The sequence below is a fragment of the Orycteropus afer genome, unplaced genomic scaffold, assembly GCF_000298275.1.
Source record: "Orycteropus afer afer isolate SDZICR_OR568_19922 unplaced genomic scaffold, OryAfe1.0 scaffold00209, whole genome shotgun sequence".
Taxonomy (NCBI): Eukaryota; Metazoa; Chordata; class Mammalia; order Tubulidentata; family Orycteropodidae; genus Orycteropus; species Orycteropus afer.
This window is the reverse complement of record NW_006921796.1, coordinates 1,298,516-1,324,094: the sequence shown is the minus strand read 5'-3', so window position 1 is coordinate 1,324,094 and position 25,579 is coordinate 1,298,516. Positions and strand designations below refer to the sequence as shown.

Genomic DNA, 25,579 nt, shown 5'->3' with positions numbered 1-25,579 from the left:
GTCTTCTAGGCGTATGGATATTATCCTATCACTGACAGCATTGTACTTCAGGACAGATCTTGAAACATCCTTTGTGATGATGAATGCCACACTATTCCTCTTTAAACTGTTAATCCTGACATAGTAGATCATATGGTTGTCTGATTCAAAATGGCCAAAACCTGTCCATCTCAGCTCACTAATGCCTAGGATATCAATCTTTATGTGTTCCATTTCATTTTGGACAATTTCCTATTTTCCTAGGTTCATACTTCATACATTCCATGTTCCAATTATTAATGGATGTTTGCCGCTGTTTCTCCTCAATATGAGTGGTGCCATGTTAGCAAATGGAGGTCTCGAAAGGTTTACCTTATCCATATGAGTAAGGCTAATTTTACTCTGATAATGCAGCTCTTTCCCAGTCCTACTTTGGGAGCTTTCTAAGCTAAGTGACTCATCTTCCTCCTCTGTATTGGACAATGTTTCTGGACTATTCATAAAGTTGCACAGTAATGTATAAGACAATGTTTCTCTGCTATTCATAAGGTTTTCTCTGGCCAATTCTTCTGGCAGTCCACAGTATATTCAATATTCTTCATGAACACCATCATTCAAAGGCATCAACTCTTCTTCAGTCTTCTTTATTCATTGCCCAGCTTTTACACACATATGAAGCAATGGAAAATGCCATGACTTGAGTCAGGTTCACATTAGTCCTCAAAGTGACATCTTTGCTTTTTAACACTTTAGTGAGGTCTTGTGCAGAAGTTTTGCCTAATGCAGTATGTCGTTTAATTTCTTGATTGCTGCTTCCATGGCCATTGTTTATGGATCCAAGTAAAACGAAATCCTTGACAACTTCAATCTTTTTTCCATTTATGATGTTGCTTATTGGTCCAGTTGTGAGGATTTTTGTATTCTTTATGTTAAGGTACAATCCATACTGAAGGCTGTAGTCTTTGGTCTCCATCAGTAAGTGCTTCAAGTCCTCTTCACTTGCAGCAAGCAAGGTTGTGTCATCTGCATATCACATGTTGTTAATGAGTCATCCTCCAATACTGATGTCACATTCTTCTTATTAAAAATTATTAGTATAATTCTTAAACTGTAGCACTGCATATGATTTTAAGATTATGCTAACTGTACTATAAATGGAAAAGCTTTCTAGCTCTCCATTGTCAGAAACACTCACCATAAACACATGGACAGGCAAGAACAGATAAATGGTAGATTAAGCAGGGTCTGCACAACCTGGGAGAATGGGAGGTGAAGCTTGGCAGACCCAGGTAGAGACTGTGTTTCTATGCTGAAAAAATGATTCACTTGATTTGATTTCTTGTTCAATGTCAACCAGTATGTGGCAAAACACAAAGGAAAGGGTCCATTCCATTGCTTAAACAGACACAGCTTAGTCACCTCTGCATTCCCAGGAGTTCTGGCACATAGTAGGTGCTTTTAAAAAGTCAACACACAGAGCTGCAAACTGACATTTTGTTTTATTTTCTGGGCAACAAGTAATTAGAACAGGTACATGTGGACAGACAGGTTTAGTTTATATTACCTCCTTCTACCTTGCTTCTCTCACCCTCAGGTAGCCAGATGATACAGAGGGTGGAAAGCTCTTGAGGTAAAGGGTCACTATGAGGCTTGAAGGGAACTGGTGGGAATTGAGAGAGAAGAAACAAGCCTTTTTTACTTGGAAAACAAGGACAAGTATATAAGGGAAATAGGTTATAGCTGATTTTATATCAGAGCCTCTAGTATGGCATTTGACTGGTAGCCAGAAGGTTGGCAGTTCAAACCACCAGCCACTCCATGGAAGGAAGACTGGGCAATCGACTCCCATGAAGATTTATTGCCTCATAAATCCAGTGGGGGTCACTGTGAGTCGGAATCAACTTGATGGCAGTCAGTTTGGTTTGATGTATTGGCGTATGTATTGGGAGTCCCTGAGGAAGGTTGGAGGTTTGAGTCCACCCAAAGATGTCTCAGAAGAAAGGCCTTGTGATCTATGTCCAAAAAATCAGCCATTGAAAAGATACATGGAGTTGACATGAGTTGGTGTCATCTTGGCAGCAACTGGAAGTGTGTTTCAACTTTTCTGAGTCCTCACTGAGGCAAGCCCTTCACCTCCCCTCTCACCCTAGGAAGGCTCTGACCTTCCTGAAGTCTTTATTGAGGATCTAAACCATAAATAGAGCTGGTTCCCAGTGCACTGGATGTAGCTGATGCAATGAGCCTTGTTCTTGTATAGCAAACATTTACAGTAACCCCAGTGATTAGTTTATTCGCTGAGACAGAGGAGGTGCCTCATGAAAGATGTTGAATGGTTGGATCAGAAGTTTAATCCGATCCCCTCACGGGCCAGCAAACACAGTGTAAGTAAAGAAGAAGAAAAGGACGGTGTTTGTCCAAGTATGTGCTCTGGGGTCCCCTGCATCAGAATTCCTTGGGATAGTTATTAAAATCCAAATTCCTGGGTGCTAATCCAGATGTTCTGGGTCAGAATCTCCCAGGAGGGACCTGGAGATGTGCATTTGTTACAAGCTCCCAGGAGGTTCTGATGCACTCTTCAATTGAAGACCATGCTCCGGGCAATTCCTCCTAATGAGGTTAGGTGGTGAAAAGCTTCCCTGTTCACAGCCCACTTATTAACAAGCCCACCTCTTTGCCTGCCTCTTTCTTCTCAACAGAGGGGGTTAAATACATTCAAGACAAGAAGAGCAGAAGGAGGAGGAGGTGGAGGTTGATCTGAGGTAGCTCTAATGGATTTATCCAAATCCCAAAGATGAGCTCTAATTAGAGATTGTAATTACCCGAACAGCTGGTGGGGGAACTGGTGCATGGCACAGGTGGCCAAGCCAGGCTTCTTGGGGCTTGATGGACAAGACAGCCCTGGGAAGAGAGAGAACTTGGGAAGGAAGCAGAACCCACAAGAAGGAAAACTGGATTTGCTGAGTGTGTACTATGTGCTGTTCTGGGTGTGTTATTTGTTCTCTTCTTTGAATCCTCCTAACAGCTTTAAATAAGGGAGGTCTTATTGTAGGTTAGCTTCTCCCAGAAGCAGACCTAAATAATGATTTGTGTGCTAGAAATTTATATGGAAGGTGAAGGTAAAGGAGTGGGGAAGAGATTAAGAAAGGGAAGACAACCAATAAAGGATGTGTGATCAAGCCAGCTATGGGCTTATGGTGTAGTAAATTACCTGGTATGGCTTTTCTAGCCATAAGTCTTAGTAAACTCCATGGTGGAATTTGCCCTGAGCAACTGAGTAGCTCCTGATTGTTAAAGTTATCCACCTGAGGTATTTCTGTTGAATGTAGCACCAAGTAATTTTCTGGGAAGTTTGCTCTCTCTCAGGTGTATAGAATTCTGATGTTGGGATTGGTTAGTTTGGCTACTCTGCCAGGCTCAAAAAGGAGCCCTCCTAGAGGCAGAAGGAGTCTCTCTGACTGCTGGTTGAGAAAGACGTGCTGCTGAGAGAAATGCACTCCTGAGAGACACACGCTGCTGAGAGAGAGACACCAAGAGACATGCACTACTGGGAGAGAGACTGAGAGAGACTGTTGGCTGAGAGACAGCGGGCTGAGAAAGACTGAGTGTTGTTCCTGAACTTGAATTGTAGCCTGGTGCTTCCCTAACAAACCCCATAATCTATCTGTGAGTTCTGTGCAGCCACTGCAGCAAATTATTGAACCCAGCAGAGAGGTGGTGGGTGTTGCAGGAGGAACAGTTGGTGTCAGGGTTGGTGAAAGGGCTGGAGGGAGGTGGTATCTGGCCTCACAGGGATAGGCATTGGGCTACTGATGGTGATTCTGTCTTCCTCTTGTGAGATTAGAGGAGGTCAGAAGATGGGGCCTCCCTGCCCCTTTGGCAGGGCTGTTATTGTTGTCAGTCTCCATTGAGTCTGCTCTGACTCATGGTGACCTTAGGTATTAAGAGAATGAAACGTTGCCTGGTCCTGGGCCATCTTCATGATAGTTGGTATGTTTGAGTCTATTGTCCTGGCTTTTGTTTCAGTCCATCTCATTGGGCGTTTCCCTTGTTTTCACTGACCCTCTGCATTACCAAATGTGATGTCCTTTTCTGGCTATTGGTCTTTTCTGATGATGAGTCCAAAGTAATTGAGCCAAAGTCTCACCATCTTCGCTTGTAAGGAATAGACCGATTGGTTTGTTCTTTTAGCAGTTCACGGCATATTAAGTATTCTTCACACCACAATTTGAATGGCAACTAGATGAGGAACTAGAGCTTATTCCCATTAGGAAACAGTATGGAACATGTCTCAGAATTCTCTCTCCCATGGAGCCAGGCAGCTGGGATATTTATACACCAACTTCCATCAGTCTGTGGTTGAGGGCTGTTCCCAGCAGGTGTTTATCCCCTAGCACATCCAGCCTTCCACACAAGTGGTCTCCATTGGTATAAGAAAGCTCATAGGCAAAGAAACACAGGTCCTGGTGTTTGGAAGTCAGCTGGTGTGTACTGAAATGGTGTGGGCAAGGGGACATGGGCAGGCATCAACAGTATCTGCTACAGCCTTTCCCCAGGAGCCCATAAGGAAGGGTCTTTGCCTTACTCATCTTTGTGTCCGCAGCCCTTATCACATTCTCAGATGTTCCTCCCAAATAGTTCAAGGAAATCCTGGAGAAAGATACAAACTCTAATTCAGTATCCAAAACTAGACTTGTGTTAGGTATGAAGACCAATGGGAACTTGGAGGAAGAGGTAATTAATTCTACCTAGGGAGGGTAGCCTAGGACGTGGCAGGTTGGCTCTGGATCGGGACCAGAAATAAGAGGGGGATTGGAGGATCTCACACACCAACGGTTTTTCAGGCATTGGCAAGTCTAGTGGAGATTGTCTGTAAGTCATTCTACCAAGGCTGAGTAGTCCTTGAGTGGTGCCTTTTCAGGCCACAGAAGCAATATTGCCTTTTAAAAATTGCCTGTGCCAACTCTGCAGAATCTTGCCATGGATTCTCTTAGGTGGGCTGTGGTGTGTAACTCCAAGGGTGCTGGGTGTGACTACAGCAGCAGCCTGCCCTTTCCTGATTCCTTTGTGCTTGCTTAGCTTATCGGAAACTTGCATACTGAAGCCTTGAGAGGCATTAGAATGTTCTTGACGTGCTTGATGCCTTGTCCTTGGGAAATGCAAATAGAAACACATCTTCCAACAGGAAGAAGGCATCGACTGTCTGCAGCCATCTCCCTCTTCAACCAACACATTTTTATCACTGCCCCTACCCTTCCTTGAATTCTTGGAGCCATTCGATCCAGCACCCCAAAGTTCTCACCAAAGACAAGGCATAGTGAGGCATCTGCACCAGATCCTGTTTTGGTGAGGATCTCAATTGAAAAATAAATTTGAGCATCAGAAGGCCACAGCTGCTTGTCCCTGGGGGGACGGTTTCTGCAGGCAAAGTAAGTTTGAATGCAAAGATGCCTCACTGCCTGTCAAACAATTTTTACTTAAACTCTGTCTAGCTGAAGAAAACTCTGTCACTGGTGCCAATTTCTGGCAATTAGTAAATGATCATGTGTTTTGCAAAGGTAAGTTATCACCTGTTTTATTTTTATTACTGTGGTTGTTAACAGCCATGGAAGAGTGGCTACCATTTGTCTCTTGAAGAACAAACAGTGTGTTTGTTGTTTGAACATAAAGACTGTCACCCACACACATGAAGTGCTAATAATTGACTTGTCTTTAATGGTGCTATAATTTGTATACTTCAAATGCCTGTTTTTTTCTTCTTCCAAGGATTTAACCTTAGCCAGACATGCCTGGCTTAATAATAAGGTAGGCTGTCTCTGTTTGACGTGAGCTTGGTCTGAACTTTAGCTCTGGAAATGTTTGCAATGTGTAAGGAAGCTCTCAGACCAATTAGCCCCTCATTTCTGGATTTAGACCTTTTGCTCCTGGCGAGACATCTGCAGGTTGGAAATCTCACTTCTACCTGGCTCTCCAGCTGTGGTCTAGGAGCCCATCAGTGGGGTAGGGTGGTGTACCTTGGGTACCAGTAACAGCTGGCAAGGTGGGGGTGAGACCCCACCCCCTGGCCCCCCCTCTCTCCCTCCACCGTCCTGCTGTGCTCTGGCCTCTGCCCCTTCTCTCCTGGACCAGCACAGAGGCCTCCTGCCCCTCCCACTCTCATCCTGCTGAGCATCTGCACACAGCAACCGGAGTGGGCTTTTCAAAATGTCAACCTGCTAGCGTTCCCTCCCTGCTGCTTTACCCATCAGTGGCTTCCTGTTGTGCCTAAAGTAATATCTAAATTCCTTAATATGCTTTACTTCATAGCCTGATATTTAGCTGGTACACATTGATAAGGCCATACCGGTGGTTAGAAGCTAGTCTAAATAAGCTAAGTTAGAGTCTGGTCAGGCTCACTACCTGCAAACCGCCCTTCCTCCCAGCTTCTCACAGGCCAGCAGCAATTGGTTAACATCTGGTACATTTGGGGCGTCTCTGGGCGCTGCTTCAGCACTGTGGTCAACACTCATTGTGATGGGTTGGACACCCATGCTATGCTTTGCATCTTCTGCCCATCACCAGATTATATGGCTGCTTCCTCCTCTTGGCCCATCTTTTATTAAAATATAATTTATGTACGTGAAATGCACGAAACTAAAGTGACATGGGTTAATTCTTTTTTTTTTTTTTTTTACAGGGTTCCCTCCCCTCCCCTCCCACCCCTGGTAACTAACAAAGAAAGTTTCCTTCCATATATAAATCTTTCCTTGACTTATTACGATAATGAACTAATAACTATATTTGTCCTTCTGTGATTAACTTCTTTCACTCAGTATAATGCCCTCCACGTTCATCCACGTTCTGTGCTGTTTTGCAGATTGTACATTATTCTTTAGTACTGCATAGTATTCCATTGTGTGTATGTACCATAGTTTGGTTACTTCTTGGACCATCTTACACCTTCAGCCCCTCACTCAGCCACGCTGACCTACTGTTTTCAGTTCTCCAAATACCCCTAGCTAGCTTCTGCTTTTCAAGGTGTTCACCCATGCTGTTACCTCTGCCTAGAAGGTTCTAATCCCCAAGGCTTCTCAGGGCTGGCCCCTTCGCGTCTTCCCACCTCATTTTAGCTCAAGGAAGTCTTCCTTGCTGTGTTTCCTAGTTGTTACTGTTGTTAGGTGCTGTCGAGTCAGCTCTGACTTGTTACCTACCACCTTATTTTTTATGTATAACAGAATGAAACAGAGCCCAGTCCTGAGCTATCCCCACGATCTTTGATATATTTGATCTCATTGTTGAAGCTGTTGTGTCAGTTCATCTCACTGAGGGTTTCCTTCACTTTTGCTGATTCTCTGCTTTACCAAACATGATGTCCTTCTCTAGTAATTTGTCTTTCCTGATGATGTATCCAAAGTAAGAGAGCCAAAGTCTCACTATCCTTTCTTCTGGTTGTACTTCTTTTCGGGCTGACATGTTGGTTTTTCTGGCAGTCCATGGTACAATCAATATTCTTTACCAATACCACCGTTTGAATGTATCAGTTCTTCATGTCTTTTTTTTCATTGCCCAGTTTTCTCATGACTATGAGGCAATTGAAAAGACCTTGTTTCCTAGTTAGGGTTTCCCTTTTATTCTTTATCTCAGCACCTTCTTTATTTCATTGAACTAGCCTAGGCTTGATTATTTTGTTTGTTCACATGTGATTTTAGAAAGTGTTCTCATGAGAATTTGTCAGGTCTGGAACCATGTCTGTAACAGTCACACTTGAACTTCCCAACTGCCTACCACATGAACTTATGAGTCACATGAACATTCTCTCTTGAATGGAAGGAGGGAGGGAGACAGAGAAGGGAATGAGAAGGGTAAGAGAGAGGGTGAAGGTAAAGTAAGTGCAAAGGGTGAGGCCTCACCAACATGATAAAAATAAAAGCTGCATTTAGTAAATGCTTATACCATGCTAGACCCTGAGCCAAGGTCATGGCATACATTGTTGGTGTTGGTGTCAAGTTGGCTCTGATTTGTGGCAATTCCATGAACAACAGAATGACACGTGGCCCAGTTCTGGGCCATCTTCCTGTTCACTGTTCACTGGTATATTTGGGCTCATTGTTGTAACCACTGCATAGTGCCTTCTACCCTGTTGTTGTTGTTGTTATTTGCCGTCGAGTCGGCCCCGACTCATAGCGACCCCTCCTTGGTTTCCGAGGCAGTATCACTAAGGAAGTAGGATTGCCCAGCCTTCCTTCCGAGGAGTGGCTGGTGGATTTGAACCACCAGCCTTCTGGTTAGCAGTCAAGTGCCTTAGGCACTATGCTACCAGAGCTCCTACCTTAGGCACTATGCTACCAGAGCCTTTTACCCTAGGGGGCTCGTACTCCAGCCCTATAGCAGACAGTGTTCTGTTGTGATCCATAGGGTTTTCATTGGCTAATTTTAGGAGGTAGATCTCTAGTCCTTTCTTTCTACTCTTAGTCTAGAAGCTCCTGAAACCTGTCCACCATGGGTGACCCTGCTGGTATTTGAAATACTGGTGGCATAGCCTCCAGCCTCATAGCAACATGCAAGCACACGTCATCTTTTCCTTTTTTAATAAATTCTCACGACAACCTTAACAAATTTATAATGTTGCTCCCATTTCACAGATGAGGAAAACAAATTGGAAATGGTTTGCCTGAAGATCCACAGCAAGGCAGTATTGGGGTTATGTCATAGGAAGTCTTCCCAGTTAGTTAAAAGGCCTGCCTGTGTGTGCCCAGCCTTGAGCTCAACACCAGAGCAGGAGACGGACTCAGCCTCTGCTCCTCTGGGGATAAGCCAGTGATTCGCAAACTGTAAGGTGCCCCAAGAATCACCTGGGGTGTTGGCTCATGGTGCAGAATTCTGGATTTCACCCACAGAGATTCTGATTCAGTAAGTCTTGATGGGGCTCTGGACTCCCTTTTTAAAAACCCCCTTGGTCTACACCCTGGAAAACCCTTTTATTTGCTTAACTCTGGAGGGCAGTGAGGAGTTCACATAGCTCTGCCTTTTCAAGGCCAGCACAGAGTTCATAGCTGGTGCTCAGTAAACATTAACTAAATACATAGATGAGTGAATGAATGGATGAATAGATTTTTTTTTTTTCCAGTTAAGCAAGCAAGAAATTCTCCAAGTGATCCGGATCCTGTTAGAATTTAATGGAGTGGTTGCTCTAATCACTCTCCCCCTTCTGGGCTGTAACCTAATTTGCCTCTGAAAAGCAGAGAAGAAGGTAGATTTCATTTCCTTTGTTTGCCATTGGAAGCCAAACACTTTGTTTAATTGTGTATTGCTCTGTATGGGAGGTTGATTTCCGAGGCTTGTTTGATATTATTTATTTTGCCAAACGACCTAACATCTGTTAGCTTTTCTTCACTAGGCTCCAAAATGGTAGGAAATGAAGTAGTAAATAAAGAGACTTGGGGGGTTTCTTTTCCTTTCCCCCATTTTTCCTTCATTTCTTTTCCTCCTCAGTAAAAATAGCTCCGGGATTGGTGATAAGAAACTGGTGAAGTTTCAAGCATGTAAGTCCTGTTAGATAATTGTGCTTCCTGGAGCTCTGGTGGTATAGTGCCTATGGCATTTGACTGCTAACCAGAATGTTGGCAGTTCAAACCCAGCCACCACTCCACAGAAAGAAGACTGGGCAATCTGCTTCCATAAAGATTTACTGTCTCGGAAACCCTAAGGGGGTCTCTATGAGTCGGAATCAACTCGATGGCAGTGAGTTTAGTTTTTTAGTTTGGAGGCCTGGGAGCACTCTTAAGTCAAGAACATTGAGGAGTAGGGGGCGTGGCCTGCTTGCCATCCTGGATTCGTCTTTCCTGGCCTTGGGTGCTTTCATTCCCTGGGCAGCCATATTTCCATGAAGAATCTGCAAAGATACAGAATGCGTCTGGTCAGACAGAGTTTATGAAAATTAGATGATATGGCTTGTCTTCTTAGGTTCCTCCCAAGCAAAGGGAAAACCTTGGAAAGGTCATCATGGAAAACAGAGGAATAGTTGTTTCCTCCCATGAGGTGCTGGTGGTATATTTGGCCCATTGTAGAATTGTTGCCTTCCGTGGTGTTAGTAGTGAAGGTTATGTGTTGACTTGGCTGAGCCTGGTTTTGAGTGGCTGGGCAGCGGGATGTAGTTATTCCTCATGATGAGACTGGTAATCATCTCCATGGTGGACTCTACTGGAGCAGCTGAGTAGCTGCCTAAGGGATACGGTCTGCTTCCAGTATAGAAGAAGACACTTTGAGAAAGGTCTTGAGCATTTTGGCATATCTGGATCCTACATTTAGCCCAGTCTTCATCTCAGTGACATGCCATGTTACTTGCCAATCTTTGAACTGCTTTTGGACCTGAACAGGTAGCCTGCTGTGTTGTTTGATAATCCTGGGGCTGTGCCTTTTTACTTGTCGACCTTGGATTTGCCACCCTCAGCAGCCAGCAGCTGCCTGAGTGAAGAGACAACCTTCTACTTCAGTGGGCCAAGAGCAAGAGGCAGAGCTTCGAAGCCCAAGGTCGAGGGGCTTTCACAGGGGCCAGCCCCTAGAGCCTGGTTCTTTGAACTCAGACTTTTAGCTCCCTAAATTGTAAGAGAATAAACTCCTGTTTGTTCAAGCATCCCATTTGTGGTATTTCATGTTAGAGCAGCACTAGAGACCCAAAGCACACGGGTTTAATTCCTGGCTGGTGCGCCTCACGCACAGCCATCACCTGCTTGCCAGTGGAGGCCGGCATATTGCCATGATGCTGGCCAGGTTTCAGTGCAGCTTCCGGACTGAGATGGACTGGGAAGAAAGGCCTGATGACCTGCTTCTAAGAATCACCCATTGAAAACCCAATGGTTCACAACAGCCTGGACAAACACCAACCATGGGGATGGCACAGGACTGGGTGGAATTTCCTCCCATGATGCGTGGATCATCATGAGGTGGTCCAACTCCACGGCAGAAGGAGCAACAACAAATTTCCTCACAGCAGACAGGGGTGAAGGGCTGGGATTCCTCCAGAATTGCCCATCAGAGGAAACAGACAGTTGTACATGGTGTTTGTGGGAAAGTCCAAAGGACCGGGATAGTTTCCTTACTCATCTCCCCAATGTGTGGGCAGGGAGGCAAGCCCCAGGTGACCACAAGGAGGTTGAAGCAGCTCCCAAGTCCCCCTTTGCACGACAACGGAGATTCAGCCTGGGCCCCAGCAGCCTCTGTGTCTGACCACTGATACCAATGAAATCCTTAATTCCAGAGAGAAGACATTGGCTTCTGTCAGAGTGTCCAATAGACATGGGGTGGCAGAAAGAGGCTAGATTCAAATTCTGGAGAGTTGGGCCCAGATGCCAGCTGTCCTGTTGGCAAATTCTGTGGCTCAGGGCAAGTGACTTAACCTCTCTGAGTTAGTTTCCTTGTCTGAAAAGCACGGATAATGAGTTCTACACTTGGGAAGATTTAATGATATAATGCATTAGAAAGTACCTTCCAAATAAGAACCTTCAAAATATTTCAGAAGGTGGGGTTTTCTAAAGTGTATTTTGATTCTTTGCAAGGTGGACGTCCACTCATACCCTTTATAAAGGAGGAGCCCTGGTCACACCCTCTGTTTCCCTGAGCCATCTGCCCCAAGGCATTGTGGTAGAACAGTGTGTCTGCCTGCTGGAGGCCACTAGGTTGACCTTTAAAATTTCTCTTCCCATCTCTGAGCCTTGCTTGGTTTATCATGTCGGTGCTTACATGAGAATCCAGGTCCCTATCACCTGCCTCCCAGCCAGTAGTTGAGGGTCAGGGGTGTGGGGAGTGACACGGGCCCTTGCCTGCACACCAGTATGTTTTTCAATAGCTTTGCCATGTTTGAAATTCAAATAACTGCAGCACTTCTCTGCCCTGTATTAGCTGCTGCAATTACCAGGTAGAAAGGCTCACAACAGAACTCACAAACCAACCCATGTAGTGGTTTTGTCGTCATGAATTGTGGAGCCTGCCCCAGGTCTCCTGTGCTGGGAGAGAGGGAGATCAGAGGCACAGGGACAGCCCCTTCATTAAGGCTTGCCTGCAAGCTAAAATCACAGTTTTGAAATTGCTTGTTGAAGCCCACTTGAGCTGCTACCTGTGATCCCCCTGCAGGTGCGCCCTGTGGCATTGGCCAGGAGAGGGTGGGTCCCCGCCTTGCTCAGCACCACCTCTAGGGAATGTGAGCTTAGGATGAACCCTTTTCCCAAATATTTGCAAATGACATTTGTTGATGTATTGAATTGTGTCCTCCAAAAAGATATACAAAAGCCTTAACCCCTGGTACTTGTGAACATGACCTTGTTTGGACATAGGGTTCTCGAAGATGTTATCAGTTAACATGAGGTGATACCAAAGTAAAACCTAAAAAACCAAACCCACTGCCACTGAGTCTATTCTGACTCATAGCAACCCTATTGAGTTTCCAAGGCTGTTAATCTTTATGGAAGGAGATTGTCTCATCTTCCTCCTGCAGAACAGCTGGTGGGTTTGAACTGTTGACCTTCTGGTTAGCAGGCAAATGCCTTACCCACTGCACCACAGAGTTCCTTATAACTAGAGTAAGGTGTCCTAATCCAATCTGAGTGGTATCCTATAAAAGAAAAGACATGCATAGACCCAGAGGAAAGAGGTCATGGGGAGCTGCACCTATAAGCCCAGGAATACCTGGGACTACCAGAAGCTGGGAAGGCATGGGAGGATCTTCTAGAGCCTTCAGAGAGAACGGGGCCCTGCCGACACTGAATGCAGACTGTTAGCCTCCAGAACTGGGACACAACAGCTTTTCTGGGCATCCAATTTATGGTATTTTGTTATGGCAGGAAATTAATGCAGAGCAACACGGACCAGTCACTGGGCTAAGGGCTCTTCCACTATTACCTTCAATGAACTTCAAAGTCACCCTATGAAAGTAAAGTCTGTACTTTCCATTTTAGAGAGTAGATCGAGGCCCAGATGGAGGCGGGAATCAGCCCAACCTGAGTTGGAAATCCATCTCCCAAACCAGAGGCCATTACTTAAGACGAGCTGTAGGACTTGCACAAAATATTGGTCCTTTCAGCTTCACTTTACTCACTGCCATCGAATCAATTTTGACTCATAGCGACCCCTCCTTGGGTTTCTAAGGTGGTATCTCTAGGAAGTAGATTGCCCAATCTTCCTTCCAAGGAGTGGCTGGTGGGTTTGAACCACCAGCTTTCTGGTTAACAGTCAAGTGCCTTAGGCACTGTGCTACCAGAGCTCCCCAGCTTCAGTTTATTCACCTGCAGAATGGGGTTCATATCCTTACTTTAGGTGTTTCTGTGAGGAGTAAATGAACTAAACTGTGATTACGGTGGATACTCCTTGAGCTGCAGCTGTGTAATTATTTGACTTACCCAAGTCCCACATTAAGAGTTTAGGGGAGCTCATGTCTTTGACCCCTAATGCCATGTTCTGGCCCCAGGAGGTGCCATTCAGAGTCTGCACTCTCCCACTGCCAGCTGCCATTGGAAATGGTTACTCCCACGAGGCTGGCACTCAGAAAGCACAGAGGCCACCTTTCAAAGAAATCAGAAGAGGCAGGGTCCGCAGGGATGGGTTTCTTGAACAAATGAATGAATGAACCCAAGCACTATCCAGAAGTGTGTGAGATAGATCATCACTGAATACAGTGCCACTACTGAAAAGTAAGAGGTGGTTTGTTCAGCCCTGACCCTTGGTGACCCCTTGTGCAGCAGGACAGATGCTGCCAGTCCTACATCGTCTTCAGGGTCGTTGATGTGCTGGGACCTGTTGCTGCAGCCACTGTGCATCTTGAGTGTCTTCCTTCCTAGGGGACTCATCTTTCAGCACCATATTGGACAATATTCTGTTGTGATCCATAGGTCTCTTATTGACTACTTTTCAGAACTGCATCACCAGGCCTTTCTTGCTGGTCTCTCTTCGTTTGGAAGTTCCACTGAAACCTGTCCACCACGAAGGAACCTGCTGGCATTTGAAATACCAGTGGTATGGCTTCCAGCATCATAGCAATGCTGACATCCCCATAGTACAACAAATGGACAGACAGGTGGTGGAAGAGGCCAGAGGAAGCATAAAAGGAGGCATTGGTTGGTGCCAGATGACCCACAGTCAGTCTTGTGCTGCCACTTGCCAGTCATGTAACTCTCCTGTACGGTTGTGGGTGTAGGGGAGTGAGCCAGACTACAGAGCTTTTCGACCCAGTGGACTGGGCTCCAGGAAGCCAGGCAGGGTCTCTGCAAATGGGATTTCTCTTTGCACTGTGTTGGGTCTGTTGCCTAAGCAGGGGCAGACCAAATACATGGCAATTAAGGAGAATGCCCAGAATCTGAACTGGCTGTGTCAGCATTACGTCCCCACATGGTACACGGAACAAGTGACAAATGTACATCCTGAAATGTAGAATTGTAAGGCTGTAGGGAGACTCGGCCACTCCTTGTTTCCCTGCATAAATCCTCCTTCTGGTCCCAGGAGGCTCTGAGCATCTGGAAGAGGGACCTCCGACTTCAGCTTCTTCAGAATCTCTCCAAGCACCATCCTGTGCTAGCCATGGAGTACCATGGCCTCAGCAATCCTTCCCTGCTTGGGTACTTATTTTTCAGGCCTCTGTTTTTGTATAACAAGGGTAATGAGAAGCCCACTTCTGAAGGAAGACAGGAGGCTTCACTGAGATGATGAGTTAGCATGGTGCCAGGTACACAATAGATCAAAACAACCAAGCCAGTTGCTGTCAAGTGGCTTCCAACTCATGGCGACCCCATGTGTGCAGAGTAGAACTTGTAGTCCACAGGGTTTTCTTGTCTGTGATCTTTAGAAAGTAGATCACCAAGCCTTTCTTTTGAGGCATTTCTGGGTGGGTTCAAACCGCCAACCTTTCAGTTGGTACTTGAGCGTTTAACTGTTTGCACCACCCAGGGAGTCCTTGGAACACACTAGGTGCTTGATAAATTTCAATACTCTTCTCCTCTTACTGGTAAATTGCTGTCCAAATGATCCCTGTGGATGCTAGAAGTCTGGGTCATGAACATTCCCTGTGGAGCTAGTGGGAAATGATTTGAGCATTTCCTGGGAATCCTTCCTCTCTGGTCTTTCTCTCTCACTGATTATTTTCTCCCTGTGCTTTTACCCTTTTCTTTCTTCCCATACAAGGGTGGAAGGACATTGTAATCCCCTCTCCGGGTTGAGATTGCATATGTATAATTTTTTTGAAAGCACACATGCAAGTAATTCTAAGTGTTTGCAGGTCAAGGAATTCATCATTAGAAATAGTGCCCTTTCGAGGGGCAGGTAGATTCTCTATAGCGGCTGTGGTGGCAATGTTATGCAGCCACTGTGTTCAGCACGTTTTGAAAGAAGTGACATTAAAGAGAGAAATATAGGCACCAAAGAGGATGGCTTTTCCTGTTCTCTCTCACTCACGACTTAATCTGAGATGAGATTGGTTCACTTTGATAGCTCCTTTCACTTTCTTCCTTGCAAAACGCCAAGTTGAAACCTCATTTCTTTTTCGGCTGGATAGTGTGACGCCAAAGGTGAGCCTGTTTAGAGAATGTTGAAGGCAGGATTGTCTGTGACAGCATCACTATCCCGCTGCCTTGTGCAGCAGCGTGTCCTCGGAGGGGTTGCATGCGATGGATGGATGTACTCCCTAGAGTTAATAAATTACTGCTTCTTCCTGGCCCCCTCTAACACATCCTTCGCACAACCACCAGAACGCTCCATCAAAAGCGTCATGTACCGCTTACAAGTCTTCAGAGGCTTCCCACTGCTCTCGTGGTGAAGTCTGGGTCCCTTAGCGTGGCTTACAAGGCCTTTGGGATCCGACCCCTATCATTTTCCCCCAGCCTCATCACTGTTCTCTCTCTACACACCCAGTGCACCAGCACATAGACTCTTCCCTTCCATGCTTTACCCAGCCCTGCTGGCTGAGAGACCTCTCACCCTCTCTGTTCAACTCCCATTGGCTCCTGTTGTTTAAGACTCCACAACTATCAACAGGTTGGAGAATAATAACAATAGCTATCAGGAATTGAGTATTTCCTCTTTACCAGCCACTGGGCTAAGGATTTTATACACACTGTTATTTTTTTCCTTGGGTCCACCCAAGCCATTCCAACTCGTGGCAACCCATGTGTTGCAGAGTAGAATTGCTCCAGAGGGTCTCTTTGGCTGAATCTTTATGGACGCAGATTGCCAGGCCTTTCTTTTACAGCACTACTGGGGTAGGTTTGAACCGCTTACCTTTAGGGTAGCAGCTGATTGCAAACTGCTTGCTCAATCCATCCAGTCCTTCTGACACACCTGAGGAGCTCAATAAATGTTTATTAAATGAATAAATACCCAAATTTGCCTGACCAATGGTGGATATTGCCCATCTGATCTGGGACACTTGAGGGATCCACACTCTATTCGTAAGCAGAGTCAGTTACATGATTCACAAGGCCCAGTGCAGAATGTTCACAAATGATCGAAAGCATCATGGCAACAGCAGCAGAGCATCACCCCAAGCACAGGGCCCTTGCCTCAGCTACCCGTGTTGTTATAGCAGAAATGCCACAAGTAGGTGGCTTTGACAAACAGAAACTTATTTTCTCACAGTTTAGGAGGCTTCAAAGTCCATGTTCAGAACACCAGTTCTAGGGGAAGCTTTTCTCATTCCGTCAGCTCTGGAGAAAGGTCTTCATCTCTTCAGCTTCTGTTTCCTGGTTCCTTGGAGATGTCCGTGTGGCTTGGCTTTAACCTTATGCCATCTCTTCTTTCTCTCTTGCATGTTTAATCGCTTTTATATCTCAGAAGAGATTGACTCAAGACACACACTATCCTAATCCTGCCTCATTAACATAACAAAGACAACCCATTCCCAAGTGGGATTATATCACAGGCATTGTTATTATTGTTAGGTGCCATCAAGTCGGCTGTGACTCATAGCAACCTGATGTACAACAGAATGAAACACTGCCCGGTCCTGTGCCAGCCTCACAGTCCTTGCTACACCTGAGCCCATCGTTGCAGCCACTGTGTCAGTCCATCTTATTGAGGGCCTTCCCCTTTTTCGCTGACCCTGTATCTTACAAAGCATGATATCTGTGGTAGTTATGTTTGTGTGTCAACTTGGCTAGGCCTGGTTGAGTAGCTGGGCAGCTAGTGGTAGTTATTCCCCATAATGAGACTGGCAATCAACTCCATGGTGGGATCTACCACAAGCAGCTGAGTAGCTGTCTTTGGGATGTGGTCTTCTTCTTGTATATAGGGAGAAGCCTTGGGAATGGTCTCTAGCTGATGGGGCACACTGGGATCTTGCATGTAGCCGTGTCGTTGTTCAGCAGCCTGCCATGCTCTGCCAACTTGGGGACTTACAATGGACTTGAATCAATGGCCTGCTGTGTGGTTTGCTAACATCAGGACTGTGCCTTTTTATTTGTCAACCTTGGGCTTGGCAGCCTCCGCAGCCAGAAGCTGTCTGAGTAAGGAAAAGCCTCTAACTTCAGTGGGCCAGGAGGGGCTTTCATCCAGCCCCTAGAGCTTGGCACTTTGAACTTGGACTTAAAGCCTCCAAATTGTAAGAATAAACTCCTGTTTGTTAAGGTCATCCCATTTGTGGTATATTCTTGTCAGAGTGGTACTAGGTAACCAGAACAATATCCTTCTCCAGGGAATGGTCACTTCTGACAACATGACCAAAGTAGGTGAGATGAAGTCTGGCCTTTCTCACTTCCAAGGAGCATTCTGGATGCACCTCTTTGAGAACAGATTTGTTAGTTCTTCTGGCAGTCCATGGTACGTTCAGTGTTCTTTGCCAACCCATGACTCAAAAACATCAACTCTTTTTCAGTCGTCCTTATTCATTGTCCAGCTTTCACATGTGTATGAGGTGATTGAAAACACCATGGCTTGGGTTGGGCATACCTTAGTCTTCAAAGACACATCTTTGCTCTTCAGCACTTGAAAGAGGTCTTTTGCAGCAGATCTGTCCAGGGCAACACATTGTCTGATGTCTTGACTGTTGCTTCCATTGGTGTTGATTGTGGAACCAAAGACATAGAGATTAGTATTTACAATGCATATTTTGGGGGAACAATTCAATTCATAACAGTCCTTCTAAGTGTGGGGTACTTTGTAGTTGCAGAGTTGCATATGCAGGAAGTGGGTCTTGCTCCCAATCTGGAAGGCAACCTCTTGAGGGCAAAGATAGGTCCATCCAAGATTTCCAGGTACTCTCTGACAGAGCTTTCCTTAGAGGGAGCAGAAGGAGCCCAGATGTTCAAGGAGCACAGGGGACAGGTTGCATGCAGCCAGCATGTCTTAGGAAGCAACTGAGCCGTGCATCTCTCCTTAATGTGCCCTTGCCACCTCACAGAGCAGGCCCAGGTGCAGTGGTCGAGGACCAGATTGGAGTTGGGAAGGCAGGCCCTCATGTAGGGGACAGGAGGAGGTGGTGGTCCCGGGTCCTTGTTCTTTAAACTACATTCCCCAAAAGCATGCAGACCCCAGGACTCCTGTATTAGAGGGAGAGGATAAATTTTGACTCCTTCCCTTTACTCCCTCTTATCCTCTAAAATTTTATCTCCGCTGAATCAAGTTACTTTTAATTATACTAAATAGCAATAACAGATGCTTGCTAATCATCACATACCAGCCTCTGGTATGTGTCAGGCACTGTGCTAAGCACTTTGTCTGCACTGTCCCACGTAACCTTCCCAACAACTCATTTTACAGAGAAGCAAACTGAGGCTTATTTGTCCAAACCACTTGTCCAAAGACACTGGTTAGCAATTATGGATGCCAATGTGTGTTATTGTAGTTAGGCACCACCGAGTTGTTTCCAATTCATAGTGACCCTACTTAAAATGGGAGCTCTGGTAGCTTAGTGCCTAAGGAATTTGACTGCTAACCAGAAGGTTAGTGGTTCAAACCCACCAGCCACTCCTCGGAAGGAAGATGAGGCAATGTACTTCTGTAGTGATACTGCCTCGGAAACCCAAGGAGGGGTTGCTATGAGTCAGGTCTGGCTCGACGGCACATAACAACAACAGCAGCAACTACTACTTAAAACAGAATGAAATGCTAACCACTTCTGTGCCATCCTGCCAATCATTGCTATGTTTGAGCTCATTGTTGCTGTACCAATCCATCTCATTAGGGCCTTCCTCTTTTTTTGCTGCCCCTTTATTTTACCAAGCATGATGTCCTTCTCTGGGGACTAGTCCCTCCTCATAACATGTCCAAAGTAAGCTAGATGAAGTCTCACCACCCTCACTTCCAAAGAGTGTCAGACAAGGGCTTAACACTGTGCAATGTGCAGGACTCTGTAAATGGAAGAAGAATGATAACACGGTTAATGACTGTTATGGATTTAGCACCTCTTACGCACAATCTCTGCTACTCATCTGTCAGTTGTCATACTGTGAAGGCTTGCTTGTTGCTTTCATGCTGTAAGCTATGCCACCAGCATTTCAAATACTAGCAAAGATGTCACTTGGGGACTAAGGTGCACCTAACTCAAGCCATGGCATTTTCAGTTGCCTCATATACATGCGAAAGCTGGATATAATTAATGAGGAAGAGCAAAGAAGAATGAATGCATTCAAATTATGGTGTTGTGAAGAATATTGAATATCCATGGACTCCCAGAAGAAGGAGCAAGGACTGTCACTGCTGATGTCAGGTGGATTTGGCTCAAAGCAGATAATACCAGAAAGATGTTTACTTGTATGTTATTGACTATGCAAAAGAATTTGATTGTGTGGATCATAACAAACTGTGGATAACATTGGGAAGAATGGGAATTCTAGAACACTTCATTGTACTCATGAGGAACCTGTACATAGACCAGGAGACTGTCATTCAGACAGAACAAGGGGACACTGCGTGGTTTAAAATCAAGGAGGAAGTGCATCAGCGTTGTATCCTTTCCCCATACTTATTCAATCTATGTGCTGAGCAAATGATCTGAGAAGCTGGAGACTATGTGAAGAAGAACGTGGCATCAAGAGTGGAGGAAGAATCATTAACAGCCTGCGATATGCTGGCAACACAACTTTGCTTGCTGAAAGTGAGGATGACTTGAAGCACTTACTGATGAAGATTGAAGAATATAGTTTGCAGTATGGATTACATCTCAATATAAAGAAAACAAAAATCCTCACAGCTGGACCAATAAGCAGCATCATGATAAATGGAGAAAAGATTGAAGTTGTTAAAGACTTCACATTGCTTAGTTCTACAATTGACAGCAATGGAAGCAGCAGTCAGGACATCAGATGATGTATAGCACTGGGCAAGTCAGCTGCAAAGGACCTCTTTCAAGTGCTGAGGAGCAAAGATGTCTCCTTGAGGACTAAGGTATGCTTGACACAATCACCTCGTGTGCATGTGAGAGCTGGACAATGAATAAGGAAGACTGAAGAACAATTGATGCTTTTGAGTTGTGGTGCTGGTGAAGAATGCTGAAAGTACCGTGGACTGCTAAACGAACTAACAGATCTGTCCTGGAGGAAGTGCAGCTGTAATGCTCCTTGGAAGCAAGAATGGCCAGACTTCGTCTCACCTACTTTGGTCATGTTGTAAGAAGGGACCATTCCCTGGAGAAGGATGTCATGCTTGGTAAGGTGGAGGGTTTACAAAAGAGGGGAAGGCCCTGAACGAGATGGATTGACACAGTGGCTGTGTTGATGGGTTCAAGTATAGCAGGGACCATGGAGCTGGCGTGGGACTGGGAAGTGTTTTATTCTGCTGTGCATAGGATTGCTATGAGTCGGAGATGACTTAACGGCACCTAACAACAACAACAACAACAACAACAGCCAGAAGAATGAACAGATCTGTCCTGGAAGAAGTACAGTTAGAATGCTCCTTAGAGGCCAGGATGGCTTCTCATACTTGTCTCACATACTTTGGACATGTTATCAAGGGAGACCAGTCCCTGGAGAGGAAGGAACATCATCCTTGGTAAAATAGAGTGTCAGTGAATAAAAGGAAGATCCTTAATGAGATAGATTGACACAGTGGCTGCAACGATGGGCTCAAACAGCAATGATCATGAAAATGGTGCAGGACCGGACAGTGTTTTCATTCTATTGTACAGAGCATCCCCATGTTCCAGAACCGACTCAACGGCAACTAACAACAACATTAACATGCATTGTCTATGAGGCATCGGTGATTCAGTGGTAGAATTTTTGCTTCCCATACGAGCAGCCCAGGTTCAGTTCCCGGCCAGTGCACCTCATGCACAGCTAAAACCCTGTGAGTGGAAGCTTGTGTGTTGCTATCATGCTGAATAGGTTTCAGTGGAGCTTCCAGACTAAAACAAACTAGGAAGAAAGACCTGGCAACATACTTCTAAAAAGCAGCCAATGAAACCCCTATGGACCACAGCAATTGGATCTGCAAATGATCATGGGGAGTTAGGGGCTGAGTGAATGGCAGCTAACAGCAACATGTTATCTAGAACCCTATGTCACCACTCTCAGTTTATGAAAGAGAACCCTGAGATCAGAGAGCTCAAGCAAGTGGCCTGAAGTCACACAGTTAGTGAGGGGCAAAGCTAGGACTTGAACTCTTATCTCTTTGATTCCAGACCTGGGGCTTAACACCACCCATCCAGGAGGTGAAGCTGTACCAGTTCTTAACTGCATGACCTTAGGTAAGTTTCCTAACCTCTCTGAGAAATCTTAGCACTTTTGGTTGTTGGGATGAGTACACGAGCTCATCTACAGTGCTGAGCTCTGTGTCTGGCACAGAGGAGGTCATTCAGCAGTTGTGTCCTGTGCCCGTTCCTTCACTGTTGAAGGATCAGATGCTCAGATCCCCTGCTCATTGGAGAATGGACAGAAATGCTTTAACATCTGCATTTGTCTGAAAACCCAAGGAAATGCCAGGTTCGTGATCCTTTCACACCTCCGTGCCTTTGCACATGCTGGTCTTTCTGTCCAGAATCTCTTTCTCCTTCCCAGTCTTTGTTGTTGTTGTTGTTATGTGCCGTCGAGTCGGCCCCGACTCATAGCGACCCCTCCTTGGGTTTCTGAGGCAGTATCACTACGGAAGTAGGATTGCCCAACCTTCCTTCCGAGGAGTGGCTGGTGGGTTTGAACCGCCAGCCGTCTGGTTAGCAGGCAAGTGTCTTAGCCACTATGCTACCAGAGCTCCCTTCCCAGTCTAGGGATCCTAAAAAGCCCAGTTTTGATGGATTATTTTGGTGGTGTTTCCCCTTCTGGACAGCAAACCCGTGGGGACTGTGAGCAATAATGACTCAGTCACCACTGTTTTCCTCCAGACCCAGCATAGTTCTGTCTGTAGTCAGAACTGTATCCGTTAGATATTGCTAAAACTCAAAATGACTTAAACAATAAGCAATTATTAATACTTACGAGTCTTGGGGCAGCTGGACAGTTCTGTCTCAGCTGGGATGAGGGAGGCAGCTCTGCCTTCTGGCTGAGCTCTCTCACGTGTTTTAGTGTTAGCCGGCTGTAGGCTGCTCTAGGTCGGACTGAATGGGCCAACTGACCTGTGCTGAGTTTGAACCAAAGGGAGACTGTGAGTGTCTTGGATGGATGGTCTGTCAGGTGTGCTACTAGGAAGTGAGACTCACACAGGAAGGCCAGAAAACACACAGAATTTGGTACTTCCAGGTCCTGGTGGTGAAATTACAGCATGCCTCAATGCAGGGACACGTTGGGGGTTGCACTCAGGGACAGGCAGCAATGAACTGGAGCTATAGGATAGGGCTTATGGATGGCAAGCAGAGTGGGGTCTCAGAGGGAGTGTGAGCCGAAATCTTTTTTGTTGTTGCTGTTTTGCTCCATGAAGTCGATTCTGAGTCGTGGTGACCTCATGTGTTATACACTAGAACTGCACCATAGGGTTTTCTTGGCTCTAATCATTATAGAAGCTGATCGCTAGGCTTTTTTCTTCCACCATACTGCTCTGTGGGTTCAAACTGCCAACCTTTTGGTTACTAGCCAGGCACAAACCATGTATGCCACACAGGGACGACATTCTGGTCAGTTTATAAGTGTCTAGTGCATTAGTATGGGAAAAGGGAGATACTTAAATCATGGGCACCCATGTGAGGCATGGCCAGGATGGGCAAGGAGTAACTAGCCATTGAGAGACTGGGTTATGAGATAGTATTGAGTCACTATCACAGGAAACCCTATGGGACATGACCAAGGGTGCCAGATAGAGACTACTGTGCTAAAATGGGAACCACCATGTCAGAAACTGCGTGTAAGGCAACTAGGAGGAATTGATGGAGACTGAAATGGCAAGGAATGTGGGCTGCAAACTGGCCTTATGGCACCACTCTTCTCCATGGTCTTTCGTCCTGCAGCAGACTACCCACGTTTAAGCACATAGTCACGCCTGGGTTCCAGGAGAAAGCAGAATTGAACGAGATCTCTGCCCACTGCATTCTCTGGGCCAAATAAAGTGACAAGGTCCACTCAGAGTCAGGGGGGAGGACACTACCAACAAGTAGATCAGAGTGTTGTTGTTGTTGTTTGCCATCAAGTCGGACCCGACTCATAGCGACCCCTCCTTGGGTTTCCGAAGCAGTATCACCACGGAAGTAGATTGCCCAACCTTCCTTCCAAAGAGTGGCTGGTGGGTTTGAACTGCCAGCCTTCTGGTTAGCAGTCAAGTGTCTTAGGTGCTATGCTACCAGGTCATGAAAAATGGGGGACACATGCTCCATAAATGTTTATTGCATGAATGAATAAGCATTTACCATATGCTAGGAACCATTCTAAGCCTTTTCCATGTGATCCTGACCAAAGCCTTGAATAGTTACTAGTTTTTATCCCCGTTTTACAGATGAAGAAACTGAAGTACAGAGAGGTTATTTAATTTGCCCGAGATTGCACAGCTAAGAAGTATGAATCAGGAGCACTTCACCCTCTTGTTACTACAAAGCCTGCCTCGTACAGCCCCCGATGTTCACTTTATTTGTGAGTGACTGGATTTGAACTTTGCCAGTTTGGCTCTGGTGATTGTGCATGTGGCTGTTACCATCGTTTGTTGCCTCGGCAGCCATGGGCAGCCCTTGGCATTGTTCACAGCTTCCTGTGTTAGCCCGGAATAATGGTTTGACAAGATCATTTTTGATGGCAGTGGTTGTTTTTAATCTGAGGGTGTGGGACTTTGAGATATGGCACTTACAGCTCATTTAAATACAAGCTGCTTCAAAGGCTATCCCAAACTTTACTGCCTGGCAGCAGAGCTGGCTTGCCGAAAGATAGACTTCAGAGTTTTATTAACTGTCGCCATGGCAATTTGAAAGACATCGGTTACACCGAAAGATTTCCTGACACTTCTTATTCATAATGGTGCTGGTGGGTCCCAGGCAGGCTGATCTATGGCTTTTAATCAAATAATGGATAGGGTCTCTGGGTACAGATTCACAGTGTTCAATCTTGTTAGAGCAGAAAGGATTCTATGGGCTCAGAGCTGTCCCAACTGCCAGCCCTCTGGCAGAGTCCTCCTGGGCAGACAGCAGTAGCATAGTCCTCTTTGGACAATGAAAGCGGAAGCATTCCCTATGGCCCCAGAGGCAGGGCTTACACTGCCTGCTGCTCTCCTAGCCTCAGTCCTGTTCCTCTGTCCTTCACCTTTGTGGTTAGCTAAGTGAGCCAAGAGAACCAGTGGCTCTGGTGTTCACACCTGGAGAGACACAATCAATACATTACGGTACGAACAAAGGCTTTGACAACAGAAAGAGTAGAGTCCCTGCTCTGTCCTTCAGTAGCTGTGTGACTTTGCTCAACCTTGCTGATCCTCAGTTTTTTCTCTGTAAAATGGGGATATTATTGCACAAGGGATTTAAAGCACAAGTCTCTGGGTGCCACAAATGGTTATGCACTTGACTAACTAAAAGGCTGTCGGTTCAAACCTATCCAAAGGCACCTCAGGAGAAAGTCCGGGTGATTTCTTTCCAAAAGGTCACAACCATTGAGAACCTTATGGAGCTCAGTTCTACTCTGAAACTCATAGGATCGCCATGAATTGGAATTGACTCAATAGCAACTGGTTACTGGTACATTGAAAGCACTTTGCATTGTGTGGGTGCAAGTACTTGATAGGTATTGACTGCTGTTACCATCATTCCTTTCCTCCTCCTTTCTCTTATAATCTTTGTGGAGGCTGTCAGGCTTGTCCTGAAAGAACTGGACCCAGATCAATAGCCCCACTGTTAAATGGGACAGAACAGAATCAATTAAATGGATCTCCTCAAAGTCTTCAGGGTGAAAACTCAGCCTAGTGGGCCAATGAGGACCACGAAGGACCTTAAAATGGGACAACTGGAATGGTCCAATTGGCTCCACCCTTTTTGTTACTGATGGGGAAACTGAGACCCAGAGTAACCAAATGACTTGTCCAGATACACAGCCATCTGGGGGCAGAGCCAGCACTTGAACCCCCGATGTCCTAGAGAACATCTGTGTCTATGTTTCCTGATGCTGCTATCACAGAAGTATCACACGTGGGTGGCTTTAACAAACAAATTCATTTCTTCACAGCTTGTGGTTGTTGTTGTTGTTAAGTGCCGTCGAGTCGTTTCCGACTCATAGCGACCCCATGCACAGCAGAACAAAACACTGCCCGATCCCGC

The 25,579-nt window shown here is 45.8% G+C and overlaps 1 protein-coding gene across 1 annotated transcript in view; it reads left to right on the top strand.

Annotated features, from left to right (window-relative positions):
- Nucleotides 1-25,579, top strand: part of BTBD11 (BTB domain containing 11) — a 438,517-nt gene that overhangs the window by 147,003 nt on the left and 265,935 nt on the right. The window lies entirely within an intron of this gene.